The 18,621-nt window shown below is 45.7% G+C and overlaps 1 long non-coding RNA gene across 1 annotated transcript; it reads right to left on the minus strand.

Annotated features, from left to right (window-relative positions):
- Positions 1-1,818: 1,818 nt before the first annotated feature.
- Positions 1,819-6,724, minus strand: LOC122898975. The gene is made up of 3 exons (XR_006383076.1): positions 6,697-6,724; positions 5,576-5,693; positions 1,819-4,409 (listed from the first exon to the last, which is right to left on the minus strand). It is a non-coding gene; the product is annotated as an uncharacterized LOC122898975 (long non-coding RNA).
- Between the last annotated feature and the right edge of the window lie 11,897 nt (positions 6,725-18,621).

Raw genomic sequence — 18,621 nt, forward strand, 5'->3', positions numbered from 1 at the left:
GCATGAGCAGCCAGGGAAAGGGAGAGGAAGAGAGAATTCAAAGCAGACTCGGTGCTCAGCATGGAACCTGATGCAGGGCTTGATCTCACAACGCTGAGATCACGACCCCAGCTAAAACCAAGTGTTGGACAGTTAACCGACTGTGAGACCCAAGCACCCCTCATACCATGGGCTTCTGAGAGCAGAAGCTGCTGTGGAGCAGGAAGGACATGCAGGCTAACAAGTATGGCACAGAAAGACTGGAACATTCATCTCATAGGCAGGGCAGGGGGTGGGGTGAGGACTGGGTTACTTTTGAGTTGGAGATATGGTACCAAGGAACACGGGGAAGGGGAGTGTTAAGGGCCCAGAGAAGAAATCGGAGCAACTAAGGATTTTAGAAGTTCTTTCTGCTCTAAAAAATTGATGAGCCTTGTAACAAGTTTTCCTCATAGTTTAGTTATTGCAAAATAAGCAATCTCCCCAACTCCGTGGCTTAAAATAGTAAGTTTATCACTGCCCACAAGTCTGAGGTCATTTGGGTGGTTCTTTTGTTTTTGATGGGGCTCATTTCTGCAACCGTTATCAGCTGTGAGATCTGCTGATTGTGGCTGTGTTTTCTCCCAACTTTGGGCAGGTTTGCGGGCTGGTTTAGGATGGATCACAAGCCTTGCAGGCTGGTTTAGATTGGTTTAGGATGGGCTGTCTCCCACGTGCTCCATTATCCTCTCTGAAAGGAGGTGGGAGACACCTGAGAGAGCACACACGAACTTAACAGCTCTGCAGACACAGGCGTGACATCGACATACCTGTGACTTCCACCACATTCTATTGGCCAAAGCAACTTGGGAGGCCAGACTCAAGAGTCATTATGGAAGGTTGCTACCCAAAATGTGGATACAGAGAGGTGAAACATTGGGGCCATAATCAATCTACCATACCATGCCAGCCCCAACTTCGAGTCTGCTACCTCATTGTCAAAGAAGCCTCCCCCAAACAGCAGAATGAGTGATTAAGACATTGGGATGCACCAGACTTGAATTCACATCTACTGTGTGTCTGTGTTTGGGCAAGTTGCTTAACCACTTTCGCCTTAGGTTCCTCATCAGTGAAATGAGGATAATAATCTCTCTCCCTCAGGGCTCTGAATATGAAATGATGTGAACTAGGAAAAGACTCTCCCTGGCCCATAACAAGTGCTCAAGGATTGATAGCAGGTGTTAGAATATGAAAGACTTAACTGCCTGGCTCTGGAGCAGTGGAGCCTGGGAGAGAGAAGATAAGGGGGCGGAGCAGGGAGGGTCAGTGTGGAGCTATCCTCTGTGCAGGGCCTCAGGAGGCAACGAAGAAAGTCATGATGGGCCGGCAGCCCCAGCATCTGCAAACCTTTGTCAACCCTGGAGGTGAACACAGCGGACTCTCTCCAGGAACAGGGAGGAAGCCATTCGTTAATTCATCAGTCAGCTCAATTACTCCAGGAAGATGGTCTTTTGTTGTCTTCACCTAACAGTGAAGGGGTTGTGGCCTCTCACTTGACTTGGTTTCTGCACAACTATGTGTGTTTGTGCGTGAGAGACAGAGACATAGATTCCCTGAGAAGAATTTCATTTAACAACAAAGCTAAAAGGAACCAAGAGACTGGTTTACCCTCCTCATGTGACCGATGAGCAAACTGAGGCCACTGAGGCCGAATGGCTCATCCTAGTTCAGCCTGTCCGTGGGCCTGGACTAGAACCTACGTGTCCTGCTTCCCTTGATACCAACTATGGGTTCAGGTTTCCAGAACCAGCCTCAAGTTGAAGAATTGCTTAAAGGAAACACAGAACTCATTGAAAGCTATTACACTCATAGTTACAGTTTATTTGAGGGAAAGGATACAGATCAAAATTATACAACAGAAGACACACATAGGGTAGAATCTGAGAGGTTCCAGGTGTGAAGCTTCCATTGTCCTCAGAATGCATTACCTTCCTGGTATGGCTATCAGTGTGTGGCCACATGCCCAGAGTCTGGCCAACCAGGGAAGCTCAGCCACGCTTCAATGTCTAGACTTTCTGTTGGGAGCTTATTACATAAATATGAGTGACTAATTGCCCATAAGATATGAGCTCAGATTCCCACCCCACCCCACTCCAGGGAGGTCAGGTTCATTACACCTGGCCTGAGCAGCCTACCATGAGTCACCTCAGCATAAACTATCAAGGGTGGGGTACACAGCCTTCCATGAATAAAGTTTATCTCCCAGGAACCAGGAACAAAAGCCAGACCTCTTTGGCCAAGGCCAAATTCCTTATACATATCCATCACCTGCTTGTGCCCTATAAAGGCAGTTACAGTTAATGTAATACCTTTACTGAGAGCATACTAGGTGCCAAACCCTGTACATATACTTTGTCTAATTGCCATAACAATTCTGTGAAGTTGGTATTGGGCCCATTTCACAGATAAGAAAACTGAAGTTCATGAAGTTGTCCAGTTTTAGAGCTGGAAAGTTACAGATCTGACCAAGGTGGCACAGCATACTCTTTGGGCTATTAAGCCCATGCTGCCAACTTTGTTCATTCGTTCATTCCATATTTATTCAAGCCTACAAGGTGCTAAAGAATTAGCAAAGAAGAAAACAATAATCCTACTCTCTTAAAGCTGATGTTCAATTGGGAGAAATAGACAATGAGCAAATAAATATGTAAAATGTATAGTATTTCGGTTGGTGATATTGCCATGGAAACAATTTAAAGCAATATACGTATTTTGGACCTTAATTCAAACATATCAACTAGAATAAGACATTTCTGAGACAACTGAGAAATTTGATTATGGGCTAACATTGTATGATACTATTAGTTTTGTTGGATTTGATAATGGTGTGGTGACTGTTCCCCAGGAAAGTACTTATTTATTAAAGATGCAGACTGATGTATTTATGGACAAAATAAGATTGTAAAAATGATGCTAATTATTGATGCTGAATAATAGATACATGAGGAAAAGCCTTTATACTATTCTAATTTTGTGTATGTTTGAAAAGTTTGTTGGTAGAAAGTTTTTTAAAGTGATGGATAAAGGTGGCAGATACAATGTATGAAGGGTATTGTGAGACCAAATATGTAAGTCAGAGAAGGCTTCACCAAGAAGGGGACGGTGGAGCGAAGACTTGAAGGAGATGGGTAAGAGATCCATGTGGATCTCTGGGAAAGAACACTCCAGGCAGAAGTGGAAACTAGTGTAAAGTGAGAGTGTGCCTGGCAGAGCATGTTCAAAGAACAAGAAGTCAATGGCGGGAAAGGGATGATCAATGAGTAAAACAGCAGGAGATGGCATCAGAGATGAGTGCGGAGGAAAAGAACTGCATACAAGACCATATCTGACAAAGAATCTATACCCAAACTATATAAGAATACTTAGAAACCAATAAGAAAAATGCAGGCAACCCAATAGGAAAATGGGCAGAGGACTTGAACTAGCACTTCACAGAAAAGAAAATGGCCAGTGAGCATATGCAAAGGTGCTCTACTTCATTAATCATCAGGGAAATGCAAATTAAAACCACAATGCTACACCACCACACACCCACAGAAAGGTTAAAATTAAAAGGCAGCAACACTAGGAGTTAGTACTGATGCGAGTGTAAATCGGTACAAATCGCGGTGTGTCCTGAAACTGAAGGTACGCATACCTTTTAGGCAATCAGTCCCATTTCTCGGTACTATCCAACAGAAAACCATGTAAATGTTCACCAAAGACTGGAACGAGAATGTTCAGAGCAGCACCGTTCTTAACATCAGACAACTGTAGAAGACCCAAACACCCAGGAATAGTAAAATGGAGAAACCAGGGGCAACTCCACCACATTTAGAATGACAAAGTCAACTAGGTAGATGAATCTCACAAAAACAGTGAGCAAAGGAAGCAGACACAAAGAATACTGTGATTCCCTTTATGTAAAGTTCAAAAACAGACAAAACTAATCTATGCTGTCAGAAGACAGATCTTGGGTCACGACTGCAGAGAAAGTGACTGGAAAGGAGGATGGGGGTTGAGGACAAACTGGTGACGTCCTGTTTCCTGACCTGGATGCTATTTAAGTCCATGTGTTTGATGTGTGGACAGCCACCGGGCCGCACGCTGATGATGTGTGCACTTTTCTGTGTATTATGCTTCAGTAAAATGATTTTTAAAAATCACTCAGGGGCATCTTGGTTCCCCCCTCCTCCTGGTGAGCCATGATAGGTCCTCCACGCAGACTCCCCTCTCCCCCATCCCACACTGAAGGAGAGCAACACCAAGCATGGGGATTGTTGCCTGAAAAAGAGAGAAGACGTGCCTTCTCAGCTCACAGCTGCAACCTCTAGGGTTCCAGACGCTGAAACTGGCATGGTGAGTTCTCTGGCTTCTTGGGTGAGGCTCTACTCCAAAGAAACAGGGCAAAACTGTAATCAAGAAATGAAAATATGAGGACAGTCTCTTCCCCTCAGCATCACGAAAGTTGGTAAGGAAACTTATTGTATCTTATCCAACAGAACATTCTTACAGAAGATCATGATGCCAGCAAGTTGTGGCATCATTTTGAGATCATTTAAAGAAAAAAAGGATTGAGTATTTTCAACATAGACATTATAAGCTCTTTAAGAGCCAAAATTAGTCCAGTTTTTCAATCTAGAAATTAAAAGGCACTGAAGCATCCTGCAGGTTTTAATTTCTAATAAGATAAATATTGGTAGCTATAACCCATATAAACAAAAAGCTCTTTGGGGTCTCAATTTTGAGAGAGTAAAGGGTGTCACTTGGGACCAGAAAGTGTTAAGACCCCTGTGGAAAATCCTCACCCAACCTGTTGATAGGTCTGTTTCTTCCTATGACCTCATACGGAGCTATTGTTCTAGAACTCCCAACAACCGATGGAATCTCCGGCTGTGCCTAGGGTGCCATTCCTTCAAGCTCAGGAAGCTGCTTTTCAGTGACCTGAAGGACTTTGACCAAGGTTAGCTTGTTTCCTCCTTGGCATTTTGGTCTATTTTGGTTGTTGGGTTGTTTTTCCCCTTTTCTTTTTTCTTTTATTTTTACTTATATCATTTTTTATTGTTTTTCACTCAATTATATTTTAGTTTGTTGATATTTGCTTTTTGTCTAACTGTATTTTGATTCCATTAGATCAGTTCCTTGGGTGAACTTTGAACTGATTTTCTTTTGAGGTGATTTGGACCAAGCCTCTCCCCAGCTTTTCCCAAATGTAAGCCGACCTTAGGTCACCTTGACTCCAAGCACAGCCGCGAGGCCACGAGACTACGGGGCTCTCAGCCACCTCTGCTGAGGACAGACTCACTGGTACGGACAATGGTCTCCTGGAGGCCACTGGCAAGCATGGCTCAGCTGTGGGGAGGCTGGCCCAGCACCTGCTGCCCAGGGAAGCGGTGGCCATGAAGGTCACTGATGAAGAGCCACAGAGCTCCTCCCGCCTCCAGAGACTTGCCCGCAAAGAGGAATCATGAAGACGCTGAAGGATGATCCCAACACAGGGAAATGCTGGAGGAGACGAGGCTGAGGAAGCTCCCGGCCTCATGAGGAAGGGCGCTGGCAGAGGGGGGGCTCTGAATACCTAGTGGCTCCCGGCTGGCAGGAAAGGGAAGAGGCTGAGACAAGTTCCATCAGACGGTGTCCTCTGTGCAACCCGTCAGCAGAGGCGTGCTGCCCATCCAGACTTGAAGGCAGAAAACCTGCAATTGGAAGCTGGCGGGAACATCACGATTGCAAACTGGCTTCAACGACAAATTCGCCTTTACCAACAAGCCCGACACTGTCTGCGGCGGTGCCATTGGGCTGCCCCCGCTCTCCCAGGGGAGAACCGGAGGGGGGAGTCCACACTCTGCCTTTTGAAGGACAGACCTTCCAGAAGCTGTGGGGCCGGGTACCAAGCAGAATATCGCCCATTCCATTCTCACCCACAGAACGTGGAAATCTGCGTGAGAAGTGCTCATTCCCATCCCAGGAAGAGAGGCAGATTAAGGATGCTGAGAAGTCTCCGTGGGTTGCTGTGGGTCATGACCCCGAGGACCCGAAGGCCGTCCTGGAGCCAGTGTGCGACTACAAGGACCCTGGGCAGACTGCGTGCGGGGGGGGGGGGGTGGTCACACGTGGAAGGAGAGATCCAGGACTCACAGGCCACACACCTGCTCCTGCGTTCTAAGAGACCCGAGGGCGCGGCAATCCCTGAAGCCTGGGCCTTCAGCTGACCCACCCCCCGCAGCTCCCCTCCCCGCCGACCCCTCTCCCCGGGGTGGCACCGGGTCTCCGCCAACCCCAAGCCCTTCCACCCGAACTGCTACTCCAGGGCCGCTCAGAGGAGCCGCGCAGCTCCCGAGGAGACCCGGGGGACCGCAGAGCCCCTGTGCCCGCCAGGCCCCTGCCGGCCTGAGGGGAAGGCCCTGCTGTCCCCGCTGCCATCACCAGCCTCTCCAGAAGCACAGATCCGGGCAGGAATCCCTCACTGTGGGGGGAGAGCCAGCCTCGGCCAGGCCTCCAGGCAGAAGGGCAAAGGCAGCCTAAGCCAGCCGGGGCCCCGGCGCACGGCCCCTGCTTCTGCCAGCGCCCCGGGCCCCTGAACCAGAGACCCAAGGCCGCTCAGGACTGCGCGGCGCCCAGCAGAGCCCTTGTGACCACGGCGGCCCGGCACAGCCTACCCCAACCCCCGCAGGGCCCTAGGGCCTCCCCTCTACCCACCTCGTGCGGGCGCGGAGCCCCGCGGGTCCACCGGGAGCGCCCCCTGCCGGCAGCCCGGCGGCTGCCAGACCCAGCGATTCCTCGCTCGGCGAGACTCGGCTTCTCCCTGCGGCCAGGGCGCTGCCCACAGCGTCCCCGGGAGCGCCTTCGGGCAGTTCCAGTTCACAGCCACAGGCGGAATCTCTGTCCCCGGTCGCCAGGAGGAGCCTGCATGACCCTGAGGGCAAAGGCCGAGGGCCGGCACCCGCGCCCCGGGGCCACCGAGGGGAGGAACTGCCCGCCGACGCGCGGCAGGTGGAGGACGGAGGTGACAGCTCCGCGGGTCCCCGCGCTGCTGCTGGAGGCGGCCGCCGCTCCACCCAACAGCGGCCCGTGCCTCCGCGACCTTCCGGGGACGGGAGAGGATGGCCACACCGCCGCCGGCGACACTGCTCCCGCCGGCCCTGTAAGGGGACAGACACAGTGCAAGGGAGAGCACACGAGGCGGCGCAAGCCCACCTGGGCCGCCCGGTCGACAACCTCACCGCGTTAGGCAGAGGCTCCAGCAGCCAAGGCGGGGCACAGGGAAGGCTCCCGGGTGCGGGCTGGAGGCTGTCGGGCCAGCGGCCACCTTTCCTCCCTGCTCCACCGCGAGCTGCGGGGCTCCTGCCGGTGGCCGGGGCTGAGCCCTCTCAGGGCCTCCGCAGGCCGACTTCCACTCCTACCCTTTCTCCGCGTCTTCCCTCCTGGCAAACCAGAAACCGGTCCTGCCCTGACCTCAGGCCCCTGGGCGGGTGGGCTGGTCTGGTTCTGGGGCATTAGAGGTGTGGCTGGGGCGCTGTGGCCACCTTCCACCCCCAGCCCTCTGCCCCCTCTCCTTCCCCAGAGCCGGACACTTCTCCACACGGTGCTGTGAGAGGGGTACTTGTCCCCTTCATCCAGCCTGTGCCATCACCTCCCCCACAGCCCTCCAGGGCTTGAGTGCTGAGGGGACAGACTGCAGGGCTCTGCTGGGGTCCACTGGGCTGTCTCCCTCCTAACAGGAACACTGAGCATTCTCCGCAATAGCTGAGACTTTGTCTGGAAGCATCCGCTGCCCATCACCCTCTTCCCCTTGGTTTGCACTGATGTGGACGCTCTCTAGTACCACCACAGTGACCTCGTCTGGCCCCACCCTCCTACCTAATCAGTCTGTCCCCCTGGCTGGCCCTTCCTGAAAACGTGGTCCATCCTTGGGCTGGGGGACAAGCAGGGCAAAGTGGCCCCTGTCTGCCTGCCTCACTGCTGGTGTAGGAATGGTTGGTTATGGGTGTTGGCTGGTGTTGGCTGCTGCATCTCTCAATTTATTTCTCTGGGTTTCTGTTCTTGAGAAATAAATCTCAGCTCTTGGGCTCCTCTTTCCTCTACTGACTATTCCTGCCCTGTGGAACTGTCCAGATGCTCCAATGGGTCCAGGAGGGCATGGCATGGCTCCTGAAGGGGGTGGGGCAAGGAGTACCTCAGCCAGCCCCCCACCCCCACCCTAGCAACCCTCCTGCACTTTATTTTTCTTCAGAATCAAACACATAGTAAAAAGAATGTTAGGGTGGGGGGAAGGGAAACTTTAAGCCTCTCTAAGACTTTGAATCTGAGAGGAATGGGGAGACATTGGAATTTTCACAAAGAATTGACATAAGCTGACTGATTTGTTGTTGGGTTTTTTCCAAGGGGGCAGGGGAGAGGCAGAGGGAGAGAATCTTAAGCAGGCTTCAGGCCCAGCACAGAGCCTGATGTGGGGCTCGATCTCACAACTCTGAGATCATAACCTGAGCTGAAATCAAGAGTCTTTCACTTAACCGACTGAGCCACCCAGGTGCTCCAAGCTAACTGACGTTTTAACAGGATCCCTGTGTTGGGAAAGTGTTTAGGGGGGACCAGGAGGGAAGTAGGGAAACACCAGGAAATACTGCCATCATGAAGGGGAGTGGTGATGGTGGACAGGACCAAGGTGATGTGCGCAAAGGTAAGGAGGAAGGCATCCCTGTGGCTGGCAGCTTGTACCTGTGGGATTAGCCGGCAGGGTGTGATTTCCGACAGGCCTCCGGCCTGGCTCTCTCTGCCTCCCAGGCCCAGTGTGACCTTCTGTGCTCTTCTATCTCTTCTCTCAGACCCCCTCTTTCAGCTAATATTGGAAGATCCAAGTAGCAGAAGCCAAAAGAAGTAATCTAAAATGCAAAGTAAGAAGTACAGAGTGAAAGGAGAGGTAACACAGAGGAAGAGAAGGCCCTCATTTCACGGTCTCTGCTGTAAGCAACAGAAACCAATTCGGATTGATCTCAACAGGAAAGGAATTTATGATAATGATCTTGGGTAGATTGCCACCTTGCCAATGTGCATGGAGAGCCAGGTTCCATGGAGCCCAGGGTCGGTGCCCACAACCAGCTAACCCAGCTCTTTAAGGGCGGGCAGCCCCACCTCCAGCAGCGAGCTAAAGGCTCTACAGCTTGCCCCACCCAGCTCTCCAGCCCTGCACCCTGCATCCGTCCCACCCCAACCCTGCTGCCACCACTGTTCTAGGAACTCAATCCAAGTGGAGGCTCCCAGTCCCCACTTCTCTGAGTCACGGGCTCCTGCTTCCAGGTCCATGTGAGTCACTTGACCATGGGATAGCTACAAGGGAATCTGAGAAACCAACCGTTAGTCACGGTCATCTCCCCATGGGGGCGGGGAGCAGTCTCTGCATCCCACTATGACCAGTAAGGCAGGGGACGTACCAAACATACAAGGGACTGCAGCTGCTAAGCAGACTTCAAGGAAGACACAAAAATGTCCATAAGAAAAAAGATATCAGATGGGGACCAGAAAATGTTCTAGGATTATAAAATTCCCAGACTGATTTCCTTCTGTGGCTCTAATCCACACTACCAGAAGGAGAATCCAAGAGCAAAATTACTCTGAGGGAACCACCTTAAATGAAAACACTTGTTCAGATATTTGTTTCAATATTATTGTCAACAGCATATAAAATTTCATAAAACAATATTGGTGATAGGACAAACACTCAAATCCTGACGATACCATTTGACACCCCCACCTTGATCCAGCTCTCTCTAGAGTTGACTTAACCCTTAGAATTCATAGATATTCAAGCAAATTACCTTTTCAATTCCAGCTAGTTTGAGATAAGTTTCTGTTACTTATACCCAAGAGAATCTGGTATAAACAACTATATTTGAATACAATTGACACTTAACATTGGTTGATTCTATTTGGTCTATAGACATAAATGGACTTAAGTACTTTTAAGTCCTATCAGAAGGAAATGGGGAATAAAAATAAAAATGATTATAGATTTATTTTTGTAACTATCTGTGAGAACTTTGGTAAATTTTATTTTATTTACAATTTTTAGTTTTTAAGGTTTAGCTTTTTTTTTTTTTAAGATTCTATTTATTTATTTGACAGAGATCACAGGTAGGCAGAGAGGCAGGCAGAAAGAAAGGGGGAAGCAGACTCGATCCCAGGACCCTGGGACCATGACTTGAGCCGAAGGCAGAGGCTTTAACCCACTGAGCCACCCAGGCACCCCGGCCACCGGCAGGACAAACCCCAAGGTTTGTCCCACTTTTCTTAAAGTGGGACAAACCAGTGTTTAGCAAAAGAAGAGGTCCTACTTTCTTCTGAAAATATTTTAAGTTCCAGGCAAGGCAGGTTCTATTTGTTCCTGGAAAGAAACAAGCTTTGACGTAGATTTTATGTCAATGTGTGAAAGAATAGACTTAACTGTATTATATGAGAGGAAAGGAGTAAGGGAGATTGAAGAGCGGTGAGAAGCCCCTTCCCACTCCCACTGGCAGAAGACTGGAGCTTTACTCTCCGGAGATGTTCATCCACAGAAACTCTGGATTTCTGGGCCCCAGGCCTCCCATGCAGGCAGTAAGCTGTACTGAAAAACAGGGGATCAAGTGAGGGTCTGCCCACCAGACAGTGGGACCCCCTGGCTTCCTGGTCCACTGGGCTCCCTGAACCCTCTGGCTAATTTAGGGCACTGCTTTCAGACTGCTTCAGACTACCTTTTCTTTCTTCCTTCTGACTATATTTATGTGTTGAATTCTTCACAAGGACATGTGTTACTTATGTATATTAGTAAACATTCAGGAGGTGAATTATTTCCAACTTAGATATACCAGGCACCAAAGAAAGTGTCCATTTGTTTCAACAGTGAAAGGACATCTGGAGCAACAGCTAAACTGGAGTGACTATCTGATTAACTTGATAATCACTATTATTCACCAAGATCTATCAGCCCTTTGTACAGACAGCAGTCCTTGAAAGAGGAAGAAACTGGCATTAAGATAGCTCAAGTAATGTCTGACCAGAATTCAAACCCGTCTGTCTGGCTCCAAAGTCTAAGCCCACGTCCAGCACCTTAAGACCTCAGTGCCTCTGCAAATCACATCAAGGTGCCACCCACAAGTCTGGACTAGCAGACAAATTAATGGTAATTAGCTATTCTTAATTTTCTAATAAAAATAATACATTTTAAAAATTCAACCTCTTTCCCCAATATTAAATAAATTGCGAGATAGGTACCCAAAATAAGATCCAGTCCTGCAGTAATTGAATGATTCCTGATGGAAATCCACAGAGTAACTGACTTTCTAAATGGCGGTTTCGTAACGTATTACGATGTCCTTAACCGCCACGACATGCGCGAGGCCCCGTCCTCGCCTCCCCCCACCCCGCCGAGCCCGGATGTGGATGACCTCGCGGTCGCAGCTTTGAACCCCAGCTCCCGGGACGCAGGGCAGCCAAGTGCAGCGGAGCTGTGAGAGGTCTTGAAGCACCAGGAGAGACTTCGAACGACGAAAAATTCATTTGCAAGTTGCCGCTGAGGGTGAAAAGACCATAGACTCTGGGCAGAACTGCAGGCGGTCGTTGCAGAAAGTAAAGAGGTTTCACTCATTTGTGGAGCATAACCAATAGCATGGAGGACAAGGGGCGTTAGAGAGGAGTAGGGAATTTGGGTAAATTGGAAGGGGAGGTGAACCATGAGAGACTATGGACTCTGAAAAACAGTCTGAGGGGTTTGAAGTGGCGGGGGGGGTGGGAGGCTGGGGTACCAGGTGGTGGGTATTATAGAGGGCACGGCTTGCATGGAGCACTGGGTGTGGTGAAAAAATAATGAATACTGTTTTTCTGAAAATAAATAAATTGGGGGGGGGGGGAAGAAAGTAAAGAGTATAAGCCAAGGCCGAAGACCACTGTGGGAGCGGTTGTGGACGCGGGTAAGGCCCGGAATTCCGACACTGATGCTTGGCATTTCATGGCTGGTTCCTGGCTGTTCCTCTGTCGATGACAGCAGGTCATCTACAACAACCTCAGAGAAAGAGGGACGATCCATTCCTTCACAAAGGGTTGGAGAGCCTTCCGAGGCCTGAGCCTGCCGCGGCCCAGTGCAGGGCGAGGAAAATGATCAGATTTATAGAGAGGGGCATTACATTAGGAAAAGGGAGTCAATTCGCTAAGAAGACGTAACAATTTTTAATGTGAGTGACCCTAACAACAGAGCACCAACATATCTGAGCCAAGATTTGATAGAACTGCAGGAGAAAGAAGCCAATTCACTGTGGAGTGGAGACTCCAACACACCTCTATCAGGCATGGACAGATCCAGCAGGCAGAAAAGCAGTGAGGGGGAGTTAAACTAAACAGCACTATCAACCAACGGGGATCTGTGGACATTTATAGAATACTTCATCCAACCAGTGCAGAATACACATTGCTCTCAAGCTCATGTGGAACATTCTCCAAACAGACCACATTCTTGGGCATAAAACACCCCTCAGCAGATTTCTAAGAATAGAAACCAGACAGCGTGCTCTCAGAACACAATAGAATTAAACTGGAAACCAGTAACAGAGAGATAGCTGGAAAACCCCCAAAGAGTAAAAACTTAAGCAACATACTTCTAAATAATACATATAATACATGGGTGAAAGAAGAGGTCTCAAAAGAAATTTAAAAATGTTTTGAGCTAAATGAAAATGAAAATACAACTTACCAAAATTTGTGGGATGCCCAAAAGCAGTGCTTGGAGGGACATTTATAGCATCGAATGCATAGTTTAGAAAAGAAAAAAAGATCTAGAACCTATCCTATCTTAATAAACTAGAAAAGAGCAAATTAAATCCCAAGTAAATGGAAGAAAATAAATTTTTAAAAATTGGAGCCAGAGATTTCTCTGTTTCTTCAGTGAAATTGAAGACAAGAGATTAATGCAGAAAATCAAGGAAACCAAAAGCTGGTTCTTTGAAATGATCTATAAAAATCAATAAACTCTAGCCTAGCTACTGGCTCTTTTCCAAGAAAGAGAGAGGACAGAAATGACTAATTGAAATGAAAAAGAGGCCATTACTACTGGCCCCACAGACATTAAAATGATAACAGAGGAATGTTATGAACAACTCTGTGCCCACAAATCTTGTTGTCCTTTTTAAAGGACCAAATTTTGGATCTGTTTATTTATTTCTATTTTTCTATTCCCATTTCATTTATCTCCTCTGTAATCTTTTTTTTTTTTAAAGATTTTTATTTATTTATTTGACAGACAGATCACAAGTAGGCAGAGAGGCAGGCAGAGAGAGAGGAGGAAGCAGGCTCCCCACTGAGCAGAGAGCCCGACGCGGGGCTCGATTCCAGGACTCTGGGATCATGACCTGAGCCGAAGGCAGAGGTTTAACCCACTGAGCCAGCCAGGTGCCCCTCCTCTGTAATCTTGATTATTTCCTTCTTTCTGTTATCTTTGTGTTTAGTTCTTATTTTTCTAATTGTTTAAGGTGTATAGTTAGAGGATTGATTTAAGATCTTTCTTCTCTGTTAATATATGCATTTACAGCTATTAATCTACCCCCCCCCCAGCATCGTTGTGCTGTGTCTCATAATTTGGGGTATATTGTATTTTCATTTTCATTTGTCTTATTATATTTTCTGATTTCCCATTGTGATTTCTTTTTCAACCCATTGGTTGCTTAAGCATATGTTGTTCAATTTCCACATATTTGTGAGTTTACCACTTCTTCTTCTGTTACTGATTTTCAATTTCATTCCATTGTGATCAGAAAAGATATTCTGTATGATCTCAACCTTTTAAAATTTATTAAGATTTGATCTTTGAACTAATACATGGTCTATTCTGGAGAATGTTCTATTTGTACTTGAGACAAATGTATATTCTGCTATTGTTGGGTAAAATGTTCTATGTCCCTTAGATCTAATTGGTTTATAGTTCTCTCTTTCCTTATTGATCTCCTTCTGGTTGTTCTATCCATTATTAAAATGGGATATTAAAATAACCAGTTGTCACTGTAGTTGGATATTCCCCTTCAGTTCAGTCCATTTTTACTTCACATATTTTGGGGCTATGCTATTAGATGTGTATATGTTTAAAATTGTTATATACCCTTAATGAATTAAAGCATTTATAAGTAAATAATATTCTTTTTTGTCTCTTATAATCTTTTTTAACTTATAATCAATTTTGTCTTATAATAAAATAGTAAACCCATCTCTTTTTTGGTTACTATTTGCATGGTATATATTTTTCATCCATTAACTGTCATCCTCTTTGTGTCTTTGAATCTAAAATAAGTCTCTTGTAGAAAACATAGGGTTGGATTATACATATTATAAAAATATGTACAAAATTTACATGAGGAAAACCACAACACTTTTATGAAAGAAATCAAAGAAGTTCTAAATAAATGGAAAGATAATTCATATTCACAGACAAGAAGACTCACATTGTTAAGATATCAGTTCTTCCCAACTTAAACCATAGATTCATCACAATCCCAATCAGAATTCTAACAAGTTACTTTGTGAATATCAACAGAATTATTCTGAAATGTCCTGGGATCAAGCCCTGTGCCAGGCTTCCGGCTCAGCAGGGAGCCTGCTTCTCCCTCTCTCTCTGCCCTCTCCTTCTCCTTCCCCCTTGCCCTGTACTGGGGCTCTCTCACATATGTGCTCTCTGTCTCTCTCTCAAATAAATAAATAAATCTTAAAAAATAAAAGACCTCTGTTCTGTGAAATACACCATTAAGAGAATGAAATGACAGTCTATAGGCTGGAAGAATATATTTGCAAAACACTCATCTGGTAAAGAACTTGTAACCAAATTATACAAAGAACGCTTAAAATTCCATAATAGGGAAACAACCCTATTAAAAAGTGGACAAAACACTTGAACAGATACCAAAGATGGCAAATAGCATATCAAAATATGCTCAACATTAAATGTCATTAGGGAATTGCAAATTAAAACAATGAGATACCACTATGCATCTATTAGGATGACTAAAATCCAAACACTGACCATACCAAATGCTGGCCTGAAATTAGAGCCAAAGCAGCTCTCATTCATTGCTGGGGTGAATGTAGAATAGTACAGTCCCTTTGGAAGATAGACTGGTGGTTACTTACAGAGCTGAGCATAGTTTTACCCACATGGTCCTGCTATCATACTCCTTGGTAGTTCCCCCAGTGAAAACTCATTCCATACAAAACCTTGCACGTGCCCAGGTAGATCAGTCTTACTCATAATTCCCCACATTTCGAAGCAGCAGAGATGTCCTTCAGTAGGTGAATAGATAAACCGTGTTATATCCAACAATGGAATATTACTCAGCAATAGAAAGAAATGACCTATCAAGCTAAAAAAAGACTTGGAAGAAATATAAATGTATGTTGTTAGCTGGAAGAAGCCATTCTGAAGACCACGTACTGTAGCTTTCTTACTGTGACACTCTGGAAAAGACAAACCTGTAGAGATAGAAAATGATCGGTGGTTGACAGAGGTTTTGGGGGAGGGAGAGATGAATAGGTAGAATAGGATTTTTAGGGTAGTGAAACTACTCTGATTGGTTCTGTACTGATGGACACATGTGTTTGTACAAAAACTCTTTTTACAAAGGATATACAACACAAAAGAGTGAGCCCTAATGTTAACCATAGACTTGTTAATAATAATGAATCAATATTGATTCATCAATTATAACAAATGTACCACACTCATGTGAGAAGTTAATAATAAAGTAAATTCTGTTGGGGGGGTAGTGGGGGAAATGGGATATTTTGGAATCTGTACTTGCTGCCCAGTTTTTCTGGAAAAACTTTTTTATTTTCAGTCTTGATGTTGGTTCTGTGGTCTATTTTATTAAAGTGAACTCAGAAAGGATAGAAAGTATTTCTAGATGCTAGCTCAGGTAGTTGGGGGAATAAGATATATTTTTAGCCATATGTTATTTTTTAAATTGGTTCCTGGAATTATCCCCAGTGGTGGCAAGAATATCTTGGTTGGCAAGCAACAGTACCATGGATAATTTTACCTATCTTCTCACATGTTTGCCTTGCTTGGTACATGACATAAATTGGAGTTGGTACAGATGTAAAGTCAGAGAATGGATTTTGTGCGTGTGGAGACTTTTTTGCAGAGAAGTGCTTTATCTCCATCTGGTGGACAACCTCGTCTTTGCAATGTCAGCAGTGGTTCTCAGGCCCGGCAGCACCTCAGGATCCCCAGTGATGCTTGCAAATAATCTGGATCCCCAGGACCCTCCCCAGACCATTTCATTCAAGTCTGGGAAAGAACTCAGGACTTCAGTATCTTTTAAAGATATGTAGGTGGTGGGCGGCTCTGGCTGGCTCAGTAGATAGAGCACTGGATTCTTGATCTCAGGGTCATGAGTTCCACATTGGGTGTAGATTAGAACACTTAAAATCTGGGGCGCCTGGGTGGCTCAGTCAGTTAATGACTGCCTTCGGCTGGGGTCATGATCTCAGGGTCCCGGAATCAAGCCCCAAGTCAGGCTCCCCGCTCAGCAAGGGAGTCTGCTTCTCTCCCTCCCCCTGTTCATGCTTTCTCTCACTCACTCTCTCTCTTTCAAATAAATAAAATCCTTTTAAAAGAACCTTAAAAAACAAATAATGATATCTAGGTACTTTCAATGTGCAACTAAAGAGCAAGAGAATCCCTAAATTGGTGAATTTTGGATAATCATTCCTCCTGTAAGATTCCCATGAAGGAAGACAATCTATTCAGGTAAATTCTGTAATCTTCCTGAGACGTGTACACACACACACACGCACACACACACATGATCAGACTTGTCCCTGGTAGTTGCAATCTGATTTTGATGTTACATATTTGCTGAAAACTTTTCTTACTTATTTTCTCATTTCATTCTCTCAATAACTGGTTGAGATGAGTCACTTTTCTTCCCACAAGTGATAACACCCCCCTGACAACACAGAGCCCTAGAGGATTCTAGGTGCCCCCTCACACCCTACGTTTCTTTTTATCTTTTTGCTTAAATCTTAGATTGCCAGAATCAGCTTCCTTTTCAGCTTGCGATCTTTAAAACGCTTCTGAAACTAATCCCCACTGACAATGGCTCAGCCTTCATCGTGCTACAAGCATTACTGATCTAAAATTTGGTTATTAAAACGACAAAGGTCTGGGGGAATTTAGCTGGCTCTTCCCAGTGATTCTTAGGAACAGGCAAGTTTGAGAAGTCCTGGACTAAATGAGTCCCAAGTTCTCTTCTTAAAGGTGCAATGTGTCTAATCCCTAGCTTTGCTGAATCACTGTGAGATCTTTACAAATGCCATCCCCTAGACCCCATTTGTAAAGACTGGGATGTATGTAACTGGTCATTCTAATGTGATCCAGAGTTGACGGCCATTGTAGCCCATCATTCAAGGTCTGAAGCCTATTTGAGGAGAGTTGCTCCCTCTGAGATCAAGGGGAGCACACTTGGCCCAAGTTACCCCCCATGTGTTGTGGCTTCTAAGGCATATCTGATTCTTGGTCCCTAATTGAGAGAAGTTTCTAGCACACTAGGAAACAACCTCTAAATGTTTTTATGGTATCTTCCAGCCTGTAGTAACCACTTCTTGATTTTATTTGATCAAGCTATTTGATCATTTAGATTGCATCTATGATAAAGCAATTTCACTCCTAGGTACACCTATAGAAATGCATACAAGTGTGTACCCAAACACATGTTTAAGAATATTTGTAGCCATATTATTTAGAAGTAATCCCAAATTGGAAACCTAAATGTCCTTCAATAGAACGGATAAGTAAATTATGATATATTCATACAATGGAATACTATATAACAATAAAAGTGGAGGGGGGAACGATGGCTACACATAATAAATGCATAAACCTGACCAATGCAATGCTGTCCAAAGTCAGACTTTAACAGTGCATATTTAAAATCTTTTTATGTAAAGCTCAAAGCAAGCAAAACTGATTCATGCTATTAGAAGTCAAGACAGTTGTTACTTTAGCAAAGGGGAGTTTGTGACTGCAAGGGGAAAGAAGGGATAATGATTTATTTCTTGCCCTGATTTTGTCATTACATAGGTCTGTGTTCACTATGTGATAACTCATTGAACTAAAACAAAACAAAACAGCATATTCAAAAACAGTTTTGTAAAAATTAAGTCTCCCTTGTATTTTTCACCTTCAAAGAAGAGTTTTAATTGGTGAGAGGTAACTGGCAGTGCACCTCAGACTTCACTGTATATGTGACTCACCTGGGCTTCTTGTTAAGAGGCAGACTTGCTCCAGGATTCTGGGGAAGAGCCCAAGATCCTTGCGTTTTTAGCAATTTCCCAGGTGATGCCCATACTTTGAGTAGCAAGGACCTAGGGCAGTGCTTCCCAAAATATTTTCCATAAATAGTAATGTTTTGAATTAATAGGTGTAATCATCAGGGGGGACAGGCCCCTTTGAGATACTGCTAAACCGTTCTCCGAAGTGGTTGCACAACTTATGCTTTCCTATGAGAGATGCAGCTGCTGACCATCCCGTGGTGTCTTTCAATCTGGGCCATTCTGAAGGGTGTGCAAAGTGCGCGCGCGACAGCTTTAATTTTTATTGCTTCTCTTGCTCAT

This window comes from Neovison vison, chromosome 2 (genome assembly GCF_020171115.1).
Source record: "Neovison vison isolate M4711 chromosome 2, ASM_NN_V1, whole genome shotgun sequence".
Lineage (NCBI taxonomy): Eukaryota > Metazoa > Chordata > Mammalia > Carnivora > Mustelidae > Neogale > Neogale vison.